General features: G+C 38.9%; 1 protein-coding gene across 2 annotated transcripts in view; it reads left to right on the forward strand.

Annotated features, from left to right (window-relative positions):
* The window catches only part of NCK2 (NCK adaptor protein 2), an 88,471-nt gene that overhangs the window by 6,892 nt on the left and 58,800 nt on the right, over positions 1 to 22,779 (forward strand). The gene's annotated exons all lie outside the window — the stretch shown is intronic.

Genomic DNA, 22,779 nt, shown 5'->3' on the forward strand with positions numbered 1-22,779 from the left:
TAATTAAATTGGTACCATTTAGCTGCTGGAAAAAAGGTACCGCGTTTGTATCTTTAATTTGTCCTTCCTACCAGAACTCCTTGAAATCCTGTGCACGTAGCAACTTTGGAAATGTAAGTTAAGACGTAGTGTTTTTCCCAGCGAGTATTGAAATTTTGTAAAAGTCCCTGCTATTTTTGCAGCTTTGTGGTTTTAATTAAGAATGTTTTTGTTCCAGTTGTAAAAGAAATTGGCTATGGTATATCTTGCTTAAATGTGTTTTCCTTTTAATCATTGCATGTTGAATACAAAAATATGTAGATGGCATTTATAGACGTATATTTCTACATCAAAAAAAGAGCGTAAGCCATTTAGAATATAAACATTGAGCTTCACCTTTCCTGTCTTTCAGAAAAAAGATTAAAAGAAAAATTGATGATCAATCTCCTTCCTTTAGACTTTCAGGTCTGTAAGCAGTCTTTCTGCTAGTGCTGCAGGGATAATATAGAAATAATTATATTGTGGACTATTCATAAATTCACACTGTTTTGAATTCCATTTAATTCAAATAGAGAAAGAAATTAATGCTAATATCCCAAATAATTAATGCTATAATAAAGGATCTGCCTTCCACTTGACACTGAATGACTTATGTTTCGTTACATCAGAGGACTTAAATCATTTTGAGCATTCAATATTAAAATTCTAGTTCATGAATATTAGAAATTTAATCAGATATCTCAGTAAGGACTGTGTGGATTGTATTGGGTTTAAACACTGGTAATAATAAAGCTTTGTGTTTAGCACAAGTATCAAAATATGACACATCGTTTTTATTGAGCTCTGAGGCTCTTAAGGGATGCATGGGGAATCGTAATGAACTGAAATGTTATAGACCTCCTATGACAGAAAACTATTAAAGTCTCTGTAATGTTGTTATTGCGGCGATGTGTGTCTTCTGCTGTTAGTCCTGTCTTGTAATACTGATGGTTGTATTCCTTTAGGATCTTTTCCGGTTCTGCTGACAGGAGATCCTGGATATTTATTTTGCTCAGATATTCCTTTTGCCGCTCTGGAACCTCAGGAAGATGCAACGTTGCAGCTTTGCCAAAATGTTCATTCTTTGTCTTGTATCCCAGCTTTTCCCACTGTTGCTGTGGCCCTGTGAAAATGCGAGCATGTGCTTAGTACCGCTAGTGGTCCTATTGGAATGAACATCTCTTATTTACGAAACACGAAGCTGAGCCATAAGTACGTCTTTTCAAGACAAGAACCACAATTACATTGCAGGTCAACTCTTTTTTAGTTATACATTCTTTAACTTGTCACGACGTGTATGTTAAATTGCATGTTGAACTTTTGCCTGCAGTGTCACATAGCCAGCTTACTTTTACAGACAGACTTTACACCTATACATTGTGTATTACGTTACTCTATCAGCAGTCCCATAGTGTCAGTGGGACTGCTAGTAGTTTAGTGTTGTTTAATGAATGATGATACTGAGATGTTAAAGAACAGGGATGGATCAGGCAATGCTTGGTATAATGCCTGCTTAAGTTGATGGAAAAAGGAAGTTAGTTCCTCATGGGGGAAAACAAGGAATGGTTTAGTTTGGTGTTTAATTTTAAAATATGGAAACCTAGAATTTAAAACAGAAAACCGGACTGTATGAAAGCAGAAAATTAAAATGCGATGCAGGAAAAGCCCTTAAATGTATTGAGGGTTATAATACCTGTTTTGGAGGAATCGAGGTTTGAAGATAAGTGTATTAATGCAGATCACTGAAATAAACAATTTTTAAAACTCTTCCCCCCCCACCCCCCCATTTTAACTATAATACATTGTTTAGTGATGCAATTAGACTGTTTCAATCTTCTATGATAAAACTCATTTCAGCCTGCCCTTGTGATTTATCTGTTCTTTGATTTTTTTTCTTCTTTCTGAATGGATAATTTTAGCGGTTAAGTAGTTGGTCATTTGGATTCCTTTGAGATAACATAAGTGACATACTCGTGGTTAAAAGAAGATACCATACATAACTGCAATATGAATTAATGGACATTGCCTTACTCTTCTGCAGCAATGGCATGCATACCATTACTAAGTGTACACAGCGTTAGAAGCAGCTTGGTATTCAGTAGATTATACTGTGCTTGCTAAGGAGGTAGTAAAATTTTAAATGTGTCATTCTTCAAAGATAGCAATCCTGAGTCTTATGTCAGCGAATCGTGAATGCAGGTGAGCCAAGGTGGAGTTACACTAGAGAGAAGGTAATTTTTCTGATGGTTGAGGTAGAGCACCTGTTGCTGTACTATCAAGTCACTTCAGTTACAGAAAAACCTGGGAGGAGTCCATATGTATATATAGACCATAGATCAGCAAGATAATAATCAACTAACTTGTGCTCATACAGCCTTTTTCTTGTTGATTGTGTAGAGAAGAGCTTGGCATTGCTAATTCCAGGTGCATTTGGCAGGTTAGAAATTGTTTTACAATGCCTGAACCGAACGTGTTTGGCAAAGGAGCTGGTAAGGATGAGGGAAGGGCCGGTGTCCCCCACGTCTCCCATGCTCCACAGCTACGTGGGGAGGGGTTGATAAAAGTGCAGGGCAGGGCTTCTAAACTGTGAGCAGCTCAAAACCCAGGAAAACGAAATGTGGTATCAAACAGCTCCAATCATGTCCCCTGGTTGGCTCTCATCCCAGCCAGGTGGGGGAAAAAAAAAAAAAAAAAATCAGGTGTTGCCTTTCAAGCCCCAACCCTCAGGCAGTGCCCGTCCTGCCTGCAGGTGAGTCCCTGCCCTGTCTGCCTGGGCAGTGCTGGCAGCAGACAGCTGTGACCTCTCTGCCACACCGCTGGTCCGTCCTGCCTGCCCTGCCTGCCCTGCCTGCCCTGCCTGCTGCCTGCCTGGCAGCAGCCCTCGGCTCTCGTTTCTGCTGGCTTCTGCCCCGTTTTTCTGGGACCAGCTTTTTCAATGGAAGGGATGTGCCCAGCTTGCAAGACGCCGTGCCTGGTGTTAAGCAGGCAGATTTCAGCGGGTTAAATTGCTGACACCGTCCTAAAATTGTGGTGCCTACTAGATGTAAGAAAACCCCAACAAACCTAACCCCCCAAAACCCCATCAACAATCAAAACCCAGTAAGAATACTTGCCCCTGGTATCAAATGTAATTCATAGTTTGGGTGGTTGTGTAGATGCACCCTTAGATTTTCTTAGGGAAATACCATTTTATTTTACAAAGTCTTAAATATTTGATCTTCATTCTAGAAAAACTTTAATTTAGTTGGTTCATACGTTGATTGTCGTGTTATCTAAGCAGATGGCAATCACCTCTGCTTTGTGGCTTTTTTAGTCTTTTTCCTCCTCCTTTTCCATTTTGCAGTGTTTTGTACATAGGATTGGGAATGGCCTTGATTGTGAGTGGATGTCTTTTTGTGTTGTCTGTAATCCATTCATATGGCAGAAATATTTCAGCAAATATTAAAAAAATCATTAGATAAAACTAAAACCCCCTCTATCCTATCTAGCATGATTATGCTTATTTGGGAATAAAATGAGCAAGATTTGACTGAAATATTGCAGTTAAAAGTGATGTTCAAAAATACAGTTGATGATGTTTCTGAAATGAGGACAGATTATCCACACTTGTGGACCCTCGCATAGAACATTTCTGCATAATTGTTTTAAACTTTCTTCTTCCATGACTATGTTCTGGCGTTGCATCAGGGTATTGGTGTGGGCTCCCACATGTTTCAGTCAATAAATGTCTTTCACTAAATAAAAAGAAGCATTTTCACACAGAGAAAAGTCGTGAGTGAATGTTTTACGGTTTTTGTATCATTTTCAGTACAGTTGTTTTAAAATATTGTAAATTTACGGAAGGCTAAAATGAATGTGTGTAACCATCCTGTGGAGAAGTCTTTATGTTCCTGCAGCTTCTGTGTGAGAGTGATCATCATACATTGTCTTGAATCACGCAGCCCCTTGCTCTAATCCCTCTTTCAAAGCATCCGAATCTGCCTCCTCCCCCCCATCTCCCTTCTGCTCTCTTTGCAGTGCCAGGGGGCACTGGTCATTGCCTTAGAAATACATGTCTTCTTATTAATTCACTTTTTCCAAGCGACTTAGAGGCTGTCAGGTAGCTGAATGGCATCCAGCCGCTGCGTTATGAAGCCCCTTGTCTAACGGCCTGCTCTTTAAAGTTGCCGTGGAGGCTATTACTCATGTATTTTTCATGTTGAAAGAGTCTTTCCATTAAATTAACAGCTGTGAATAGGATTTGGATGGAGATGGTTTTGTTCTTGTTTTGTTGGCTCACTATTCTAAGCATGTAGTCGCATGAAATAAGGTTGTTTGCTTTATCTGCTCAGGCTGGGAGTAAGTACACGGTGCCTTACAGGTTATTCTGTTGAATATCATGTTTTCTTTTTCTACCTACGTACGTATATGCCTGCAACTTGGTATTCGGGAATTACTCGTTAAATCTGAACTTAATTTATGAATACCACTGTAGTCCAAATTGGGGTAGGATTTACCAGCGTGAGCTGGCTTTGGACTAACATGAATTGTATAAAAATAGCACTGTACTTTTCTTCCCTATGCAGCATCTTCTTCCTGCTTGCCCACTCTTTAGCATGGGGGAGCTGCCCTAGTGCGAAGTATGTGATGAGGTCCTGCGCTGGATCTCGGTGTGATAGGGAGCTGGGGGACAGCAAAAACAATCTAACTTTTCTGTTTCCCAGTAGCTGGATATTCTCTTCTTAGTAATACTTCTCCAGAGCACCGCTGTTATGAAAAGTCTCTGTTCTTCTGTACTGAAACGTAGCCTGGGGTTTTCGGCAGATGTGTGTGTAATATGATTTGTGACAACCACTGATTCTGAGGCTTTTATATGCAACGCTGATCTGAAACTTCTAAATTTCTAAGGGTAGGTAAAAGAGAGTGAGTTGGGGAATAGAAATTGTGAGTTTAAGGGGAGTTCGACAAGAGATGCGTGATTTACAGCTAGTAGTATTGAATGTGTATGTAGCTGTTTTGAAAGAAGAATGTTTTATTTGGGCATGCTTCTAAGATTGTTTTTTAAAGTTGATTCTTTGCTTTTGCTGCAAAGTGGACATAATGGAGGTTGCTGAGTCATTGACCCTTGTAATCAACAATTTATATATCTTCAGCTTGTTTAGCTTCATACTAAGAAGCAGTAGAAAAGTGATTTTTATATAAAATCACTAGGTGAATAAACTTGTTCACCAAGGAAGGGCTTTAATTTTTCTCTGGTACGTCTAATTTTTTATCATTATGTGTGGACCTACAGAATGTGCTCAGCTGAGATTGATCACTGGTGTGTGAAATGACCAAATTATAACAATGGAGAGTTTTCTGAGGTGGGTAATATATTTTCATATGTAGCTTCCAGCAATGAGTTTAATACACTGAAGGCCACATTTTCAATGCTTCTGTTATTGAAATGTAGTGCTCTGATCGTTTTTCTGCTGAACTTCAATTTAGAGCTTCATCTGGAAAACATCCAAGGAAAAAAGCATCAAAGCAAAATAATAAGAATTGTCTAGGAATGCAGGAAGATCTTTAAGTATAAAATTAAAATATGCAGCAAGAGCTTGAAAAAGTGCATAGAACACCTTAAAGGCTAAATCTGTAAGTAAGAAAGGAAAATAGCTTTACTGGCACGTACCTTAAAGTTGTAATACTTTGCTAACCTTGGGTACAGGAAGTAAACTTTTATGTTCTTACTGTTTATAGCTTCATTTCCCATCTTGAATCTTTTGGCTTTGCTTCGGCTAAAGGATTGTTACCGTTTTATTGATAGATCCCCAAGGAGTGTATTACCACCTGCAGAGCTCTGCTTTGGTCCTCTGCTTCACTTCAAAGCCACCAGGTGAACTCTTCCAAATATTTAATCAACTGAGTTGTTACACTCAAGCCACTTACGAATATGTTTAGTTAACTTTTCTGAGGCTTAGATTTTGGACTTTGGCAAGAAAAACACATATGTGAAGAAGAAAACTGTGATTAAAAGAAGTGTGTGTATAGTTGAGAATCGGTTCTTCTGTCTCTTCAGCATTTTAGTTGTGACAATGTGAGAATTGCTATTGTAGATACTTTTGTCCATCTAAGGTAGTTTGTTAGGATTTGGGCAAATCCTAGATTGCTATCCTAGATCTAGCTAGGCTAGTATCCGGTCATTGGCAGTGCCTCTTCACTTTTGCTTCAAAGGAAGGAAATCCTACAGACTAAAACCCCGTTTTAACAGGAAGACAATTATCTACCTGCTGTATAGGATTACTATACGAATGTATTCATTAAATGTTAATACTACAATCAAAACTTTCTTAACATCATTTTGTAAAACTTTGTCTTGCTATCCTTATGTAGTTACTTCAGAGAGTCTTAGTATAGACAATTACCGCTGACTTACTGTCTTAGCAGGAGGTAACCGCGGTGACGACAGGGGTAAAACGTGGGGTCGCAGCTACGTAGGTGTTCCTATATGGGCACATACAGTTACAGCTGTTACTGTTGCCAGTGCAGTAATAGCAGTGGGAGGATGGTAGAGCGTGTGTAACTTCAATAGCTGTTTTTCTCTTTTCTAGACCTAGATTTAAGAATATGATAAAAGTTGAATTTCAGACTGATGGCCAATATGTTTTCTTGTAAGAATAATTAAAGAAGAAATTTCTTCTGAATTATCCAGGAATACCTCCATCTATCGCACTGAAGTCATTCCCTCGCTTCGGCTTCCCATGTGGGATTTTCATTTCTTTGCAGTAGGTCTGGACCTGTCAAACACAGACTTGTGTTCTTGGATTGTTCTGGCAGCATCACCAAGTGGTTTCCATGCAACCTGCAAAACATACAGAAAGTTCTGTAAAGTACAGATTTTGTAGGGTTTTTGTTTGTTTTTATTCTGCCTTGCAATGAATATTAAAATGTTCAGGAAATTTAGTGCACTTTATTTGTCTGCTGGGCACAGTAAAATTTGCTGTAGCATGTGAAAGCAGCTTTTCATCCCACCCACAAGCTCAGTATATGTAAAAAAACCCAGGTATTGGCTGGAGATCTGCTCATCAACCTAAATCTTAGCAGACATGGGGATTTTCCTTACCTCTTTGTTACAGAGGACTCTTCTGCTTGTTTTAGGTTCTACATTGTCTTTCCAGCTCAGCCCACACGTTTTTCTTGCTTTTCTAGGAATAGCTTCCCTAGATGGCAACACCAGCGGCTGGCAGCTCTGTGCTTGTTAAGCCTGGGGAAAAAGCCCTGGCTTTCTCGAAGCCCACTGCCCCTAGCAGAATGAGCAGATACGCTGTCGTCATTAGGAGATGTGACTGGCAGATACGCGGTAGTCTTGTCTCTGGATGGCTGAAACGCTCATCAGCTGGAGCAGCTGAAGGGATCCTGGTCTTGGATGAACATGATTGATTAGTATCGTGGAACAATGTCTGTGCTATGTTAAATATCCCAGTTGCTGCTGCCGTAAGTTTTTTTTGTGGTAGTTTTTTTTTTTTTTTAGGTGCTTGCAAGTATTCTCTCCCAGTTAGGGCGAAAATGCTCTTGATTTTCTTCCTTATATGTAGAAACCTTGCAGTAGGTCTGGATTAGACTCTGATTACAGAATCACCTGTACTTGCAGTCTTTCCGTTCACCTCCCCATGCTGGATAAATTGTATACATACACTGTCTCGAAAACAAATTTTGCTATGGAATATGCACACAGGAAGTTCTTCAGAGACTCTAGGATCCAACCCTCTGGAGTACGATTTTTCTTGATTTCTGTGTGTGTTTCAAAATAAAGTACTACCCCCAAAGCAGTTCTTGTCAACAGAGTTACTACTTGCTGTTAATTTTCGTCCTTGGGGTAAAAAGATGTGTGCTAAGATAACTTAGTTTCAAGAGGCAACATGAGGAGAAAAGCATGCCAGCAGAAAGGTGAATGATTCTCTGTTTCTCTTTCTCTGTATCTGTGTCAGAAAATATCATGTTTTGTGATTCCAGCCTTGGCGGGGGGGAGGGGCGGGGGAAGGAGGAAAGTTGTTCTGGTCATGTATTGTCATTTGATTGCTGCTTGCTAATCAAGTTTTCTTTCTTAGAAAAAGAAACAGGATCATTTCATCACAGATTGCAAATAGTGGGAAGTAGACGACCTTGGAAAGTAGAAATTGTAGTAGAAGGATGAATTAGTTGCTTTCTACCTACAGCACAGGACTTGCTCATTTTGGCAACAGCAAGGTGTTTAGGTCAGCTCCACCAATATTTTTTTTTTTTTGAAATCTCACTCTAATTTGCTGAGTTTGGAGAGTGTGTTAATATTTCAGCCAGCAGGAGAGCCTTATTTCTTTTTCAGGTTTAAAAAAAAAAAAAAAATCTGTTTGCTAATTGTTCTGGGTTTTTTTTTTTTTTTTGAACGTTTCTTCATAATGTGCACCATTAAGCTCTGTATGCAGGAATGGGAAGAAGTAATTATTTCTTCTTCAGTTGAATCACACTGAAATAGCCATAAAACTCTTGATCCTGATTCACCACTGTTTTGCAGCTTGTAAATCATTTATTTTGTGCTCCAAGTGCAACGTGTTTGTGTAATTCTAGTATTGATGTTGATGTATTATTTCTACTTCAGTCTCACTTAAGGCAATTGTAAATAACTTTACAGAGTTGCAAAACAGTAGGGAAATGAGCCTCCACAAGCTAAGGCATCAGATTTATTTTCTGGGGCAAATGAAGAGGTTCTTTGAAGCCTGATCAAAGCCCAGGCTCTCTAGTTGCATGTAGTATAAAGTTGGTGGCGTTTGAGCAGAACCTGTTGGCTTCAGGAGCGCTCTTTTTTTTTTTTTTTTTTTTTTTTTATTGGGGCTTTATATCTCTGGAACCCATATTCAACATATTTCTGGAAATGACAAATGCACTGCCATATGGCACGCCAGATTTCAAGCCACTCCGAGGTGCATGTGTGAATTTTAGAGTGCCTGGAAGAAATGAATGAAAACCACATTCTCAATTTTATCTATTGCCGAGCTCTGTAGGCAGAGGAGGGGGGGAAGCTTTGAAGTAAATCCTGCTGGAGGGATTGCATGCTTATTTCTGAGCTGCTGTCCTAATGCAGCAAGGTGTAGATGTAATTTATGTTTCAAAATACGCACTAATTTCAGCAGGTCTGTCAGTTTACCTGCCGCTGTGTTTGTTCTGGGAGATGCTAAGAAATACTGAGCATCCTTTTGCTGCTGGCAACTCTGTTACCATTTTCAATCCTTCATTTCCAACCCTTTTTGTACCTAACCCTCTCTTTCAGGCTTTAATGCCTGAACTTAATTCTTAAGTATTGTTGAACTGTTATTTTTATATATGCTGTGTCTCCTTAAAAGGTTCTGTATTGATTGTACTTCATGTGCAGATTTCTTAAGCTTTTGTTGGTTAGTAAAAGCTGAGGAAGCATTACTGGAGATATTTGTACCAGGGTTATTTTTAATCCTGGAGACTCTATGAAAACTTTTTAAATGCAGAAGAGATGTTTGGGAAACTTGTGTCAGGTTTTGGTTAGAAAAAACATCTCCTTGTGAAGGGTAAAGTAATAAGGTAGTTCCTTATTAAGGTTAGTTGTGTTCATGTAAGCTTACACAGATTCTGTGAGTTTTCTTCAGAATCAAAGAATGAATTTTGAAATTTTCTTCATACAGAAAGAGGGGGAAAACAACTTACTTGTGACATACATAATTTGAGTGATTAGTAGTTGCTTAACTGGTAGAATTTGTTAAAATTAATTCTGTCTTCCTGTGGCAATAAGAGAGAGTTCACAGGGGAAATCATGTTACTCTACTAAATCATTTCCCTAAATTTTTCTTTTTAAAAGTGTTGTACCTTGATACAGTAATTGTTCATAACCGCTTCCAACCCACAGCCCTTATGCTCTTTGATTCATATGAAACCCCAAGGCTTTTGATAAGGTCGTGAGTTTCCTCCATGTTAGATTATCTCCATAGTTCAGTTGAACTTGCCATGTACCCATTAATTGCTGTTTCTGACCTTGAATGAAAGCGTGTGTTGTGCACTCCAGTTGCAATAAAAATGTGACAGCGAAGGGATGGTATTCAGTGATGTAAAGCAGCAGTTTTACGTGCGTTTATAATTACCGACAGTTCTGATGTTCTTAGTCATACAGCCTTCTGGTGGAAAAATGTTTTCCTTCCTCCTGGAAAACACCGATTCATTAGGCCACTCGTAATTAATAAATCAGTTTGGCGAGGATGGATCTTCTGGTGAGAGTCAATCACCGGCGGCAGGCAGGAGGGCCAGGAGCTGCACCTGGGATCTGGATGTGTGCGTTCCTGCTCCGGGCCATGGGGCAGCTCTCCCCTGTTAGAAATCATGGTCAGGAACGTGAACGGGCACAGGGTGGGGAGTTCCTGATGCTGAGAGTGTGTTCTTTTGTGGGGGGCAATGGGTAACTGTCTGAAAATTCAGGGAGATTTCTAGGAGGGGAAGACTATATCTTTTTTTTTTTTTTTTTTTTTTTTGAAATCTATCTTCAAATGATGTTCCTCTTTCTGAGATGAGTGATTTTTTTTTTAATAATTTAAGCAAACTTTTTTTTCTTTTTTAACAGAATCTCAGTTGATATCTGTACTCCACTTAAAGACTTCCGGAGTATAAATAAAAACCCCCTAGGACATTGTTCTTTGCTCTTGAAATTCTGTAATACCATATGTAGCAGTAAGCATGTACTCAATGTAATGTTTATTTGTGATCAAGGATTTGGCATTTCTGAAATCCAACTTCTGGGTTTTTTGGTAGGAATAAAATAAAAGACACTTCAGAGTTTTTACCTTTACCTGTTTTCCACAGAAAACAACTTTTAGGCATAGTGTTCTGTGTCAGAATGGTAACACGCTTCTCAAATTTCCATCCGTATAGAAACTGGTTTTGAAATGTTTTAAGAGGAGTATTAGTGGATTTGTTAGTTAGGCCTCTTCATATCTTCATTTGAAAACTCTTGTCCTACTTTCTCTAGAAATGCTGTATGTATTCACATCTTTAAAGAAACTTTGGAAGGAAACTTTGAAAAATCACAAAATGAACACGTAGTCAGACATTTGAAGAATCCCTGTATGCTGAACCTTTTCATCTTGTGTCTTTGACTTGGGTCAGAATTAACAACAAAAATCTCCGCAATTCTTCCCGTTCTGAAAGATTGGTTCAAATTCACTGGTATTTTATTTTAGTTTTCAGGATTAGAGTTTAAGCTGTCAAATACAAAACCTTAACTAAAACCTGAGATCTTTTGGTGTGTACTCAGTGTAGATGGTCTGTTTCCTTTATTGTTTATAAATTTCCTTAAATTTATTCTCTCTGAAATTTCAGTGTATCAGAAAGGATGTCTGCACCTAGGCTATTACCAGCCAACCCTTGTTTTCTGTCAAATTGTTCTGAATACTTTAAAAAAACTGTTATAACTAATGGTTTGTCGTCAGCTTAATTAAGAAAACTAAACTCTGCATAGCTCTTGTGTGTGTATTTTTCCTTCCCTGTCTGTGCAGGGAATTGCTAATTGCGTAAAATCTTTCTGCATCTCTCTGTGTTTTTCCTCTTACGTTTTGGCTGCTCTTGTCCTGTTTATTCCTCTGCTTTTGCAGTGCTCAACCTTCTCATGTGAGTTATCACACCAGCCTCCCGCTCCGTATTGTACGCAAGGCATGGAGTCTTTACCAGCTGCTTACTAAAAGACTACATCTGCTATCCAAGCTCTCCTTTTGAAGACACCAGTGAGGGGCAATTTGGCAGATCTTTCTGCAATAAAATTAAGTTGTGATTGTATGCCCATCCAAGCTTTAATCTAGATATTGCAGGTAATGGCAGTAATGAAGATGCGATAGTGTGGTCTAGCAACCAGGATATATCCCTGGTAGATTTGTACTCTCGTTTACATGTTGGTACTGTTTGGAGAAGCTCTGTAGACCTGAAGCAGAACTCATGCTGTCCTCAGGCCATCAATTTACACATACTTTTAGTTCTGCAAGTTTTCTTTGAAACCATAGATGTGTGGGGTGGTTTTTTGTTTTGTTTTGGGTGGTGTTTTTGGTTGTTTTTTTTTTTTTTAGGGAAGAATTGTTTCGTAACATTTGGTGGTAATTAGCCTGACTCAGTCTTTCGAGTTGTGGGGGAAATCCTGCCCTGCGGAGAATTACAGAAGTCCTGTGGTTGATTTTTGAGGACCCCACAGTCTCATTCTGTTTTCCAGTAAAGCTTTTGTATAGGTACACAAGATGCCTTCAGAGTTTGCGGACGTGTGTGTATTAGTCTGATGGCTCATTCTTTAATTTGACATCATAAATTTGACTGAGTAACATGTGCCAAGAACTTCTTAAAGCTGGTGTTTATGTCAGATTACCTACTCTTCTGCTTGCCAGCGTAACTCTTCTTCAAGTAGCAGGTCCAGGCAGTCCTCCTGCCTCGCAGCTCTGGGGAGAGCACTGATGGGAAAGAGAAGTTTTTTGCCTGTGGGTATATTAAAAGGCTGGAAGAAGAAACAATACCACCCTCCTTTGAGGTGATCCTTCCTGCAAGAATCTGAAGCTTTATTCAAACAGGAGGCGTTTTCGCTCTGTGACGGCTTTGAGTTTGGTTCTCAGACCCAGTGTGCTCATTTGAAGCTCCCATCAGGTTGTATTCTGCAGAAAAGAGGAGTCATGTTTCTGTGGTGAAGCCAGCCAGCTTTTTTAGGTGGCAAAGACAAAATTGGCTTCTGAAACATAAGTTATGCAAAGTGTGTAACATTTAGCTTTGCAGTTTATAAGTGCAGCACTCTGTTCTTCAGAACTGCATTAGTGATTAGTAATAGGCATAGAAGCCCATGCTAGGGCATTTTGGTTGGTATGTGCTCTGGAGGGTCGCTTTTTTTCCTGTCCTCTGTTTCCCTTGGCGTCTCACAAAGTGAGACAGTAATCTGTAATAAAAATAAGTAGACCCAAGTTGCTTTGTTCCATGTGTATTTTGAAATGCTGAATATTGATTGACCCTCCTTGAGCTCATTAATGCCCGTCATCAGCAGGAAGGGTAAGGTAATTGTAGTCAAACAAGTAAGCTTACACATGTGAAGTTGCTACAAGTTAGGAAAATGTAAGGTGAGAATCATTTTTTGGCAAAGGAATGAATTAATGGTGTACCCCATAAGGGGCAGGACCAGTACTAGATGATGCATCATGCTTTTTGTCCTTGGTATTGCTTCACTGTGGTATGTTTATTTCTGACTGTTGGACCATCACCAGAATTTTGAATCCTGTTTGCACAGGATGTCTGTTCCTGGACTTATTTATTTATTTTTTTCTGTAATTTTTTTGCTACCATATGTCAAATGTGCTAAGAACTTGAAGCTTGTTGAACTGCTTTCTTAAGGTACCTAGTGCTTCTAAAAATACAGTAGCTATAATTTAAGCACTTGATATGTTCGTAGTCTGTATTTAGGCTCCAGTTTTGAAAATTCTTCATTTTTACTGGGAACTGTTACTTTATATTTGTCAAGAAGAAAGCATTTGTGGCATCTGTGATATCGCTGATTTAAATGGAAGGTTGCTGTAACTGATTTTTTGAAGAAAAATTGTGTGTATGCTTTAGCAATCAACAGTGGGTTTCTGAGACTGTTACTCTTAGGTTTCATGGAAGTAGGCTTTGTGTTCTGAAGCATGTGGGATGTTTGTGCTCTTTTGCAGCTCGAGAGGTGTAACTTCCCTAGAGGATAAGTTCTTGTTGTAGGAACCGTATTTGCCACCATAACCTACTGAAAGGAATGGTGAAATACAATGAAAGCAAATATGATTAAAATCCTGTAGAAAGGAGGAGAAATCGTTCCACCTCCTTGAAGGTAAACCAGAATTTTGTTTAATTTTACAAGTACAATTTAGTGTTTTCAGTTCTTTATTAGCTTTAAAAACTAAGAGATGATACTTTTAGCTTAATTTTCAGGCAAAGACATTTGGATCATGAAGCTGGCATCTTCGTATTTTTGTAAGCGAAGCTTATGTTCCTTAAGGTCTGTTATATTGCTCAAAGTTGCAGGCAGAGTTAATTCAGGGTCTGTGGTCTTTGGCTTTTGTTGTTCCCTAATGTGGCCTGCTCATGGTTTTAGATACAAGATGAAGATAAACGGGGAAGACTTAAATGTGAGCAAAAGATAGACAAAGCACTGGTGGAGGCGTTTTAAAGAGCATGCAGACGCAGCCCATGGAAATACACTAGAAAAGACCATGTGATTGAGTAATATGCATGGAAAAATGCCTCTGCCTTTTGATTCCTTTTCTAGCAAAAGGGAAAAAACAAAATCAGTAATGTTACTGTCTTTATAATCTCCGCACAGAGAAAGCTCTGGCCCAAATCTTCCCATTCTAATTGCAGAATTGGAGCACAAACCTTGAAATGACTTAATTACTCTCCCTTCCCCCCATCAACATCCTCTCTCCCTCAACCTGGAACTTACCTATTTCTCATGGTTTTACTGACTATTGGTAGTAGGCACGTAAAGGACAAAAATTAATAAAATTATAAATAAATTTGTTTAATGGGATGACTGAAATATTTGAAGTTGTTGAAACTTTGAACCTTTCTGTCCTAGCAACAAAGTGTCTGGGGAGTATGTTTGAAAGTGGACAGCATATGTTTTCCTGGCTTTTGTGCTTTTAACAACAGACCATGTGTTTAAATGTCAGCATGACATTTTGATTTCTAGCTTGCACGAGGAAGATGATTTAGTCGGGTCAGCTATTAAGAAACAGCTATTCAACAAGGCTCTTATGCATCCTTCAGAGAAAGCTTTCACTGCGGCAACTGCTTACTACAAATGAGGGATTTTTTTGTTTGTTTTCTTTGGGTTTTTTTGCATTCCCAAAAGAAAGGCCAGTCCTGGACGTCTGTAAACAGTAGTCACTGGGTAGTGACACAAGCTTGGGAAATATTGTAATGAAGGTAGAGGGGACATGATTATAATATATGCATAAATTAACTCCACTGAAGTGGTGAGGTATTCAGAGCTTCTGAAAGTTGTGCAAATTTACTTTGCAATATTTAGCAATGATAGGTTTTTTTGTATCCAGATAGGATGAGAGCTTACTGAAAAATGCCATCATCTTTTTAGTACCCTTCAGGTTGGTGGGGTTTTCTTTCACTCTCCCCTCCCTGCTTCCCAACCTGATGTTACCCTGTGTCAAAGGGTTCCTTGCCTGGGAAATTTAACCCCCCCCCCCCCCCAAAAAAAAAAAAACCAAAAAACCAACCCAACTGTGACACCTTTGGGAGTAAATGTTGAATTCACTAGGTGGTGGTTGGTAGGGTTTGCATGTGCTTTAATCATTGAGCACCAGGACAAACTTCAGTGCTACAAGCAGAAGGCTCAGGTGTTTGAGAAGTATGAAATAGCGAAGGCCAACTGGCTTCTTCAAGGGAGGGTGGGAAGAAGCAGCATTTCCCAAGTATCCCTGAAACGCCTGGCAGAGAAAGAGAAAATGCAGAGCTACCTTCCTTGTAAATGAAATTTTATTAAGCTGTGATTGCCATCTATGTCATACTGTAAAGATGGTTGAAAAACGTGCTGATGCTCATTTCGTTTAGTTTATTGTCATACCGTATGGGATTTAAATGAGACCTAATAGAGTAGTAATTGGATTTGCAGTGCCTGTGTGACATAAAGGAGGATTCATGGTACTGTGTTTGGTGCGTTCCAGAGAGCAAATGCAAAAATGAAATCTCTTCTAATAAAGAACTGGCAACAAATGGATTCCTTGTATATATTCTTAAACTTAAAAAAAAAAAAAAAAAAAAGAAGCTGAAGAAATTTGTTCTAGGCTTTGCCAGAACGTTTCTGGCAGCCTCGTTGACTGCATGGTTCAATTGGAAGCTATTTTAAATAAACTGTATTTTCACTGTAAGAAAACACTCACAGTAAAGTATATTATTATCAGGTTTAGTTAAAATTATTTTGTCTGATATTTTAAGTTATGCTTTAACATCAGAAAATGTGGTGGGTTACTGATTTGAATTTGGTCCAAACTGGTAATGTCCAAAATTGCTGGCTTGCAAAGGGATCTCTGTGCATGCCTCTAGAAATGATTTTGAGATTGAATGCACTGAGCGGGTGAAGATGGTAGCTGGTCTTCATTGGTACTGCTTTGAATTAAGGCTACCTGGAGTTCTGGAGTGCAACCCTGCATTTGCATATTACCCTTTTCTTTGAATTTCTCTTTGAATTAGCTGTACGCTCTAGGCCAAAAATGCTTCTTATTTTCAGACTTTTCTGAATATCCCTAATGACTGTGCTCAGGAAAAAAAAAAAAAAACCCACAACAACCCAACAGCAACAAAAAACCCCCACCTCTAACTGTGTGAGTCTTGGTGTAAGAAGCACAGCCTGGAATGTGTAATCCTAAATATAGGCCCATTCATAATGAATGCTTTACTCTCTCCAGAATTTGATAGTGTGTTGATAGCAGAAGCACTCACAATATGTGTACAGTGAGTTATATCCTTACCTTTGAAAGTGTTCTCTCCAGTATACGGACAGATCGGGGTTAGAAACTTGTCTGAGCCTGCTATTTTTTATCATCATTCACTTATATTTATTTAAAGGTTTATTTATCTATTCGTAATAGAGATAAACATTTCTAGTTAGAATGTTGTTACTAACCAATATATATTACTTCAGTTATTTGGCACGTGCAGTTTTTTCTTCAGTTTTGTAGCAGTCTCTTGAATAGTTTCATTTAAAAAACAGATAAATTTATCTGCAGCGTCAAAAGCAGTTACTTTAATATGCCTGCAAAGAAAGAAAATAACAATCCTTGTATTCTTTTCTTTGTTGAATTAAAAGGGTATTTTTCCCCCCACCTTGATCGTTGTCTTGTTTTAAAACCACAAATAAGCAGAATCTTGTGGCAAGGTTCAGCAAACTGAATTTGCCACATAATTAAGCAGTTACACAGACACTTCCAAGGCAAAAGGGAAACCAGTGGTTACAATGGTTTAAGGAAAGCAGCAAAAGCAGCAAGAAATCATACTCTTGAATTAAAAGCCCTGAATACCATTTGTCACTGCTGCCTAATATTTAAGTGAGGGAGAATATTATTTTCTTTTGTGTAGGTTTTAGATAAATTTAGTTCGTGCTTCTAGGAAGTTGGCATGTTCTACTACTGCTGTTAATATTTTGTTGGGAAAAAGAAGTTTTGGAAAAACCAAAGCGGTAGTGGAGGATGTAAACAGAAATCTTTTTAATTACTGGAGTCAATACATCTTTTTTCGAAGAAGTGAACCTGGAAACTATTATCTTGGGGGGCAAATTTCGACAAGATAATTGGCTTTGACCTTTTGCCAGATGTGTAACAGTTCTTTTTCCCCTCTCCTTTGTGTCCAGATAAATGTCATGCCTTTAGGATTTTGTTCCCCTGTTCTGGTTTCAAGTGTGGAGCTGCTTATGTAGCTAATCTGCACTTAAAATTATTTCCACTTCTAACCCCAGTAGGACTCTCTTTTGGGGTATTCAGAAAGAATTGACATAATTGGATTTCTGCCCAGATACTGTATTTAGATAGCTTTGGAGATGTCATTAATTTGACAGCTGCCATAGGAAATCTTTGTTTTGACTATTGTTACAGGGCCTGCAATGTTTCTATTGCATTTTCATTTGTAGTCTGCCACTGAATTGGCGTGATTAAAATGAGTAGAATAAGACACCATCAAATGTGTACAAGACATGAAAGGGAGAAAATCAGTGCTGAAAACCTCAGAAGGTAGGCTGTTGCCAAATTTTATTTGGGTATTACGAGATTTTGGAATATCTAGTTATCTTTCAAACAGCAATAATAGCAGCGCCTGTGGCTAGGGCTGCTGTATGCTGTTGTGGAACCAAACCTGTGTTAACATTTCGCTTCTTGTTGTCAACCCAAAGCAAAGTTTCTGGGGCAGTTCAGGCAAAAACTGCTTCAACAGTTTCTGGTGATTAACTTGGAAGAAAAAGGAGGTGTTTTGGGGGACTCTCTGTTCTTGGGAAGTAGCAATCCTGGCAACTCAGGCATTGGTTCCTTTTTGTGGGTCTGAGGAACCTAGCAGTTTCGTTTCGACCTGCACATTGAAGGTGCTGACTTTAGGGACTGCCATCCTGCCACGTCCAAAGAGGACAGTCACGGTACCACACGTCACTGACTAGCGTCTACTACCTACCAAGTCCTGCAGGAGCCAAAGCCGCTTCCAAGTTCTAAGTGTTTGTCTTCCCCTTACCTTTGGGTCTTAGTTGTGAACCCCTCGTTGTGGTAGTTTTGTACTTGAACTGCATGAAGCTTGTTGTTTTTCTTCAGTGGGGTCATCAGAGGAGACTCAGAAAAACTTTAAATCTGGAATGCCGGTTTTTCACAGCCTTTGATATACAAATATGTTGGGACAAAAATGTCTTGCTCCTCCCAGGGAAGACCATTTCCATCAGTGCATTACTGAATACTAACACCAGGTACTATTTGAGCATATTCCAGTTTTAGTAAGGGATTTTGTGTTGTGGTCGTTGCTTTTTTCCCCTCCCTCAATTTTACTAATGGGTTCCAGTTTATGTTTGTGTGAGTTTGCAGCCCTGTGCTTTTCAACACTGTAAATGAAATACCAAGTTTGAGTAAACAGTAAATCTATCTACTCTTTCTGCTGGTGGTGGTTGGGAGAGATTTTTTTCAACTTGCTCCCTCAGCTGAAGTCATTATAGATTTCTTCACCTGAGGGCCAAGATGCCTGGACTTCTTTCTACCATCCCTTCGATATGAAATGGCTCTCATTTATGCTGACAGTACTACAGATGCAGTTTGCCTGAACGGAATAGGGCAGAGCTTGCATACTCTTCAGAATAAGATTCCTCTACTTGGACAGTAATGCCTACAGCATCTTTATGTACCCGGTGGCTGTGCACCTGGAGGCAGGGTAAAACCCAGAAACACCCTGAGCAAACAGGCTCGGGCGCAGGGAGTGATCGCTGCAGCTGTTGGCGATGACAGCTTTTACAGCAGGCGGGGAGTGCCCACACCAGGTCTTGTTCTATTGGCGTAACGTATCAAGTTGCCACTTGGCAGTTTGAGAGTTATCAAGAAGTTTCTGACAATGTTTTCCTTGAAGACGTCAGTCAGGATCTGCTCTGTGCATTTCCTCCAACTCCTTCTATCTGCCTGGTGGTTTCAAAGACAACCATGGACCTTGACTTAGCCCTCTTAAAATCATCTTATCCTTATATTTTAGCACTGAGACAGTAGTGGCACTTTTATTTCAAATTCAGACAATGCTGTGTTGAATGTACGCATAGGAAAGATTTTCTTTGGACTAAGAAAGAATGATTAATTTACCAGAACAGGAGCTCTAGTAAGGATTGCAGCCAGCCTTTAACTTTGAATTGCCAGTGGGCTAAGTCTGCCTTACTTGACTCTACTGTATTAGTGATCTGTAGCCCCTGTTACAGCCCGTTTTCTGTTACATCTCACTCCAAAGCAAATCTTCTCTAACTGTGTAGATGTGAGATTTATTTGCTTATTTTAAACATTAGTCTCCCTAGCCAAGAGTAGTAACCAGGCATCTCTGCCTAGTGTTTCTCTGTGAGTGAGTTAGTGTTGCATCCTTCTGTGGTAGCTAATTCATCGGAATCTGTGGTTTTCACTTCTTTTCCAGTGGGGGTGTGCATTTTCAGTAATTTACACGTGCAGATTACTAGATTACTGTAAAGAGTATATTAATAAGCTGTTTGTAGTCATCTTTCACAGCCCTGAAATTCACAAGTACTGAATTAAAAGCTCTGACTCTAGTAGAGAGGTTTGGAAGAACTGATATGGTTTGGTGGGTCGTATATGTCTTTATGTAAAACATTTTAATGGCAAAGATGCAATAGGAAAAATAGATTTGTGAAGGAGCTGCTTGGGCTGATGAGTTGTTAACCACTTGGGTCCTCAAAGATTCTGAGCTGATTTTACTTAATGGAAAAGACTGTCATTGTGCAGTTTTTACAAACAATAAAGTATCAATCAGAAAAAGGCTAAAGTTCCACTGGAATGCATTATTAAACTGTATATACAAAATACTAATTTCTAAAGTGCTGAAGAAAGTTATCCAACTATAAATGCTAGGATGTTTCTAAAAATGAAATCTGTAATTTGAATAACAAGGTATCCTGCTAAGGAAACCAAAATAATTATCTCATGTTCAAACCATGGCCTGAGAAGCTTGCTTAGTTAAGCACTACATAAGGTTGAAGTCTAATCCTTTCCTTTCCTTAAAGATAATGTGAGACAAAGTTTAAGAACAGCCTTGGTAAGTATAGTTCCGTTTCTGCTTATCTATCTGCAATTATAATTGGTAATTCAGGTCTTTCAGCATACATTTGTAAGGGTTCTTGAGGTGCTTAGAGCTGTCCTAAGCATAAATCAAGACAGACCTTTGTTGCTTCTCCTATGTGGGCTTTAGGGATATTTATGTGTGCGCTTACATAGCCAGCTGGTAAACCCTTAAATAAGGAAAATTAGAAGATTGTGAGTTCCTATTCTGTATTGTAAAGAAAAAATAGGGGAATTGAGACAAAATGGAGTTTGAACTACTTCACCTTTCACAGATGGCCCTTGAATACAAATGCTTAAAAAACCCGGGGCTATTTTGGTGGCACAGTACCTTTGTTGTGAGCCTCCTTCAGCTTTTGGAGACTGGACACAGCTTGCATTTATTTTGATGCTTGATTATCAGTCTGAAAAACAGGTGTGTGGGTTTTTTGTTTATTTTTGAGACTGCAATATTACATGTCCTCTCAAAGAGTTTGTCCCCCTTGCTGGGGGGGAGGCTTCCTGGCTTCCCATTCACTATTTCTCTGCTCTGCTTTGTGGGTTTTTTCTTTTTCTCATTCAGGGACTGCCCTGGAAGTGTTTGCAGCTCAGCATAATCTAATTTGAATTAAGTCAGTATCAGTAAGTATCAAGATGGAAAATCCTGCTTAAGCCAAGAATTAAAAAATTTGCATATCACAGTGAGTTTAGGTAGTAATTTGGTATCAGTATTAGGTTTTTTAATAGCTCAGACTTTTGGGGGAAACTTCTAGCTGAGAGAATGTAAGAAGCATGTGACTCCTCTTAAGAAAGTAATGTAAATCTGTACAATATATATAGTAGAATTCTTAGCAGATGCAGTCACTAACAGATGTAACTCTCCTCATTATTTCCAGTTTAAAAAGATGCTAGTCATGCATGTATTTGGATTGCAACTACAGAGGAAGCTGACAATGGAAGTTGGTTTCTGAAATACAATATTTATTTTAAATGTTGATATTATTTAGGCAATCAACTACTTGTGTTTCATGAGTAGATTGGGAGTTGGTGGTTGTGCAAGTAGACATAAAAAATGTTCTTGTTTTTTGATAAACGTATCGTGTATACACCAGAGTCTCCAGGGGATGTGCATTTGACTGCAGGAGTTGAAGGGTAATGTAGGTCAGCATAGCCTCTTTCATTGCATGTCGTTAAAGTGTGAGCCATTGCACACTTTCTCTAGCTGCATTCTTCTCCCTACCTCTCCCTCCAAGTATATGTTTGTTTAAAAAAAAAAAAAAAAAAAAAAAAAGTTGTTTGAGTGAGCAATGATACATGTCTAATCGCTTCCTCTTTGATACAGACAGCGTGGTCAGGAGGTGTACTACAGCTCGCATGCCAGGTAGGAGCACAGAGAAGATACACAACCTCCTGCCCGTGCACTGTTCAGAAGAGACCTGAATTTTGTAGGCTAGCTCTTACAGCCTCTGGTGATGGCTCCAGACCTGGACCGCTTAAAAAAAGCCTATTTAAACACAGAAGTTCGTCTTTGCTTCAGGAGCTAGGCTCGTTTTCACAGCTGGCATACAGGCTTAAATCTTTTCCAGCATTTTAAGAATCTGGCAGTCTTTTCTGCATGCAAGGCAGCGAACCTGTTCTTGTGCCCCATTTCACTTGCTTCCTTGCGGTTAAGGAACCGCAATCTTAAGAGAAGAAAAGCGTAGTTGTGTAGAGTATATAGCATGAAAGGATTTTAATTTTTTTGTTTGTTTTCAGAATGTTATACCCATTGTAATGCAACATTGCAGTTTGCTGCCTTTTTGAAACCTTAAGTACAATGCGAATCCAGTTTTGCTTTCTGTTTCCTGCCAGTGTTTCATTAGTTTTTAAAATGTAGTATTCAATGGATGCCTTGACTTACCCAAGTTAAAGAATACTTGGGTATTTTAACATTACCATTTTCTTAGCTTTAGGAGAAGGTAATATTAAGTGAGTTTGATGAGGATATATATGACTAGGAGGTTAAAATACTAAGCATATACTAGAGTCCTGAATAAACTTGGTGGATTTCTTTTTCCTTTAAGCAAATTCAGGCACTGAGCTTTTGAGTGCTTAGGCTGATCTGTCTGCTGCTCCGTGGAACTGGATTGTGCTTGCCCAATTGTCTGCATAGTTAAAATATTTTGAACATAGCCTATTTTGATGTAACTTCATTTGAAATATCTGCCTAATGGAGAAGTCTTAATGGAATACTTTAATAGCCCAAAGTGGTTACCTGCAATTGCTCCAGTGTATTTCAGGCAATTACAAAGGAAGACAATATTTAATGTTGGGAGTGGAGCTAGATGGTGTAATGAACTGGCAGATTGCCAGCATGATCTTCTCCAGAGAAGAATTTGTATTAATGTGATGCTTTTCACTTGTTATCCAGAAGGTCACCAGTAATATGTCAATTGTTGAATTTTATCATAGTTATCGAAGTCACTTGAATGCCTTACCATTGGAG

This window comes from Harpia harpyja, chromosome 22 (assembly GCF_026419915.1).
Source record: "Harpia harpyja isolate bHarHar1 chromosome 22, bHarHar1 primary haplotype, whole genome shotgun sequence".
Lineage (NCBI taxonomy): Eukaryota > Metazoa > Chordata > Aves > Accipitriformes > Accipitridae > Harpia > Harpia harpyja.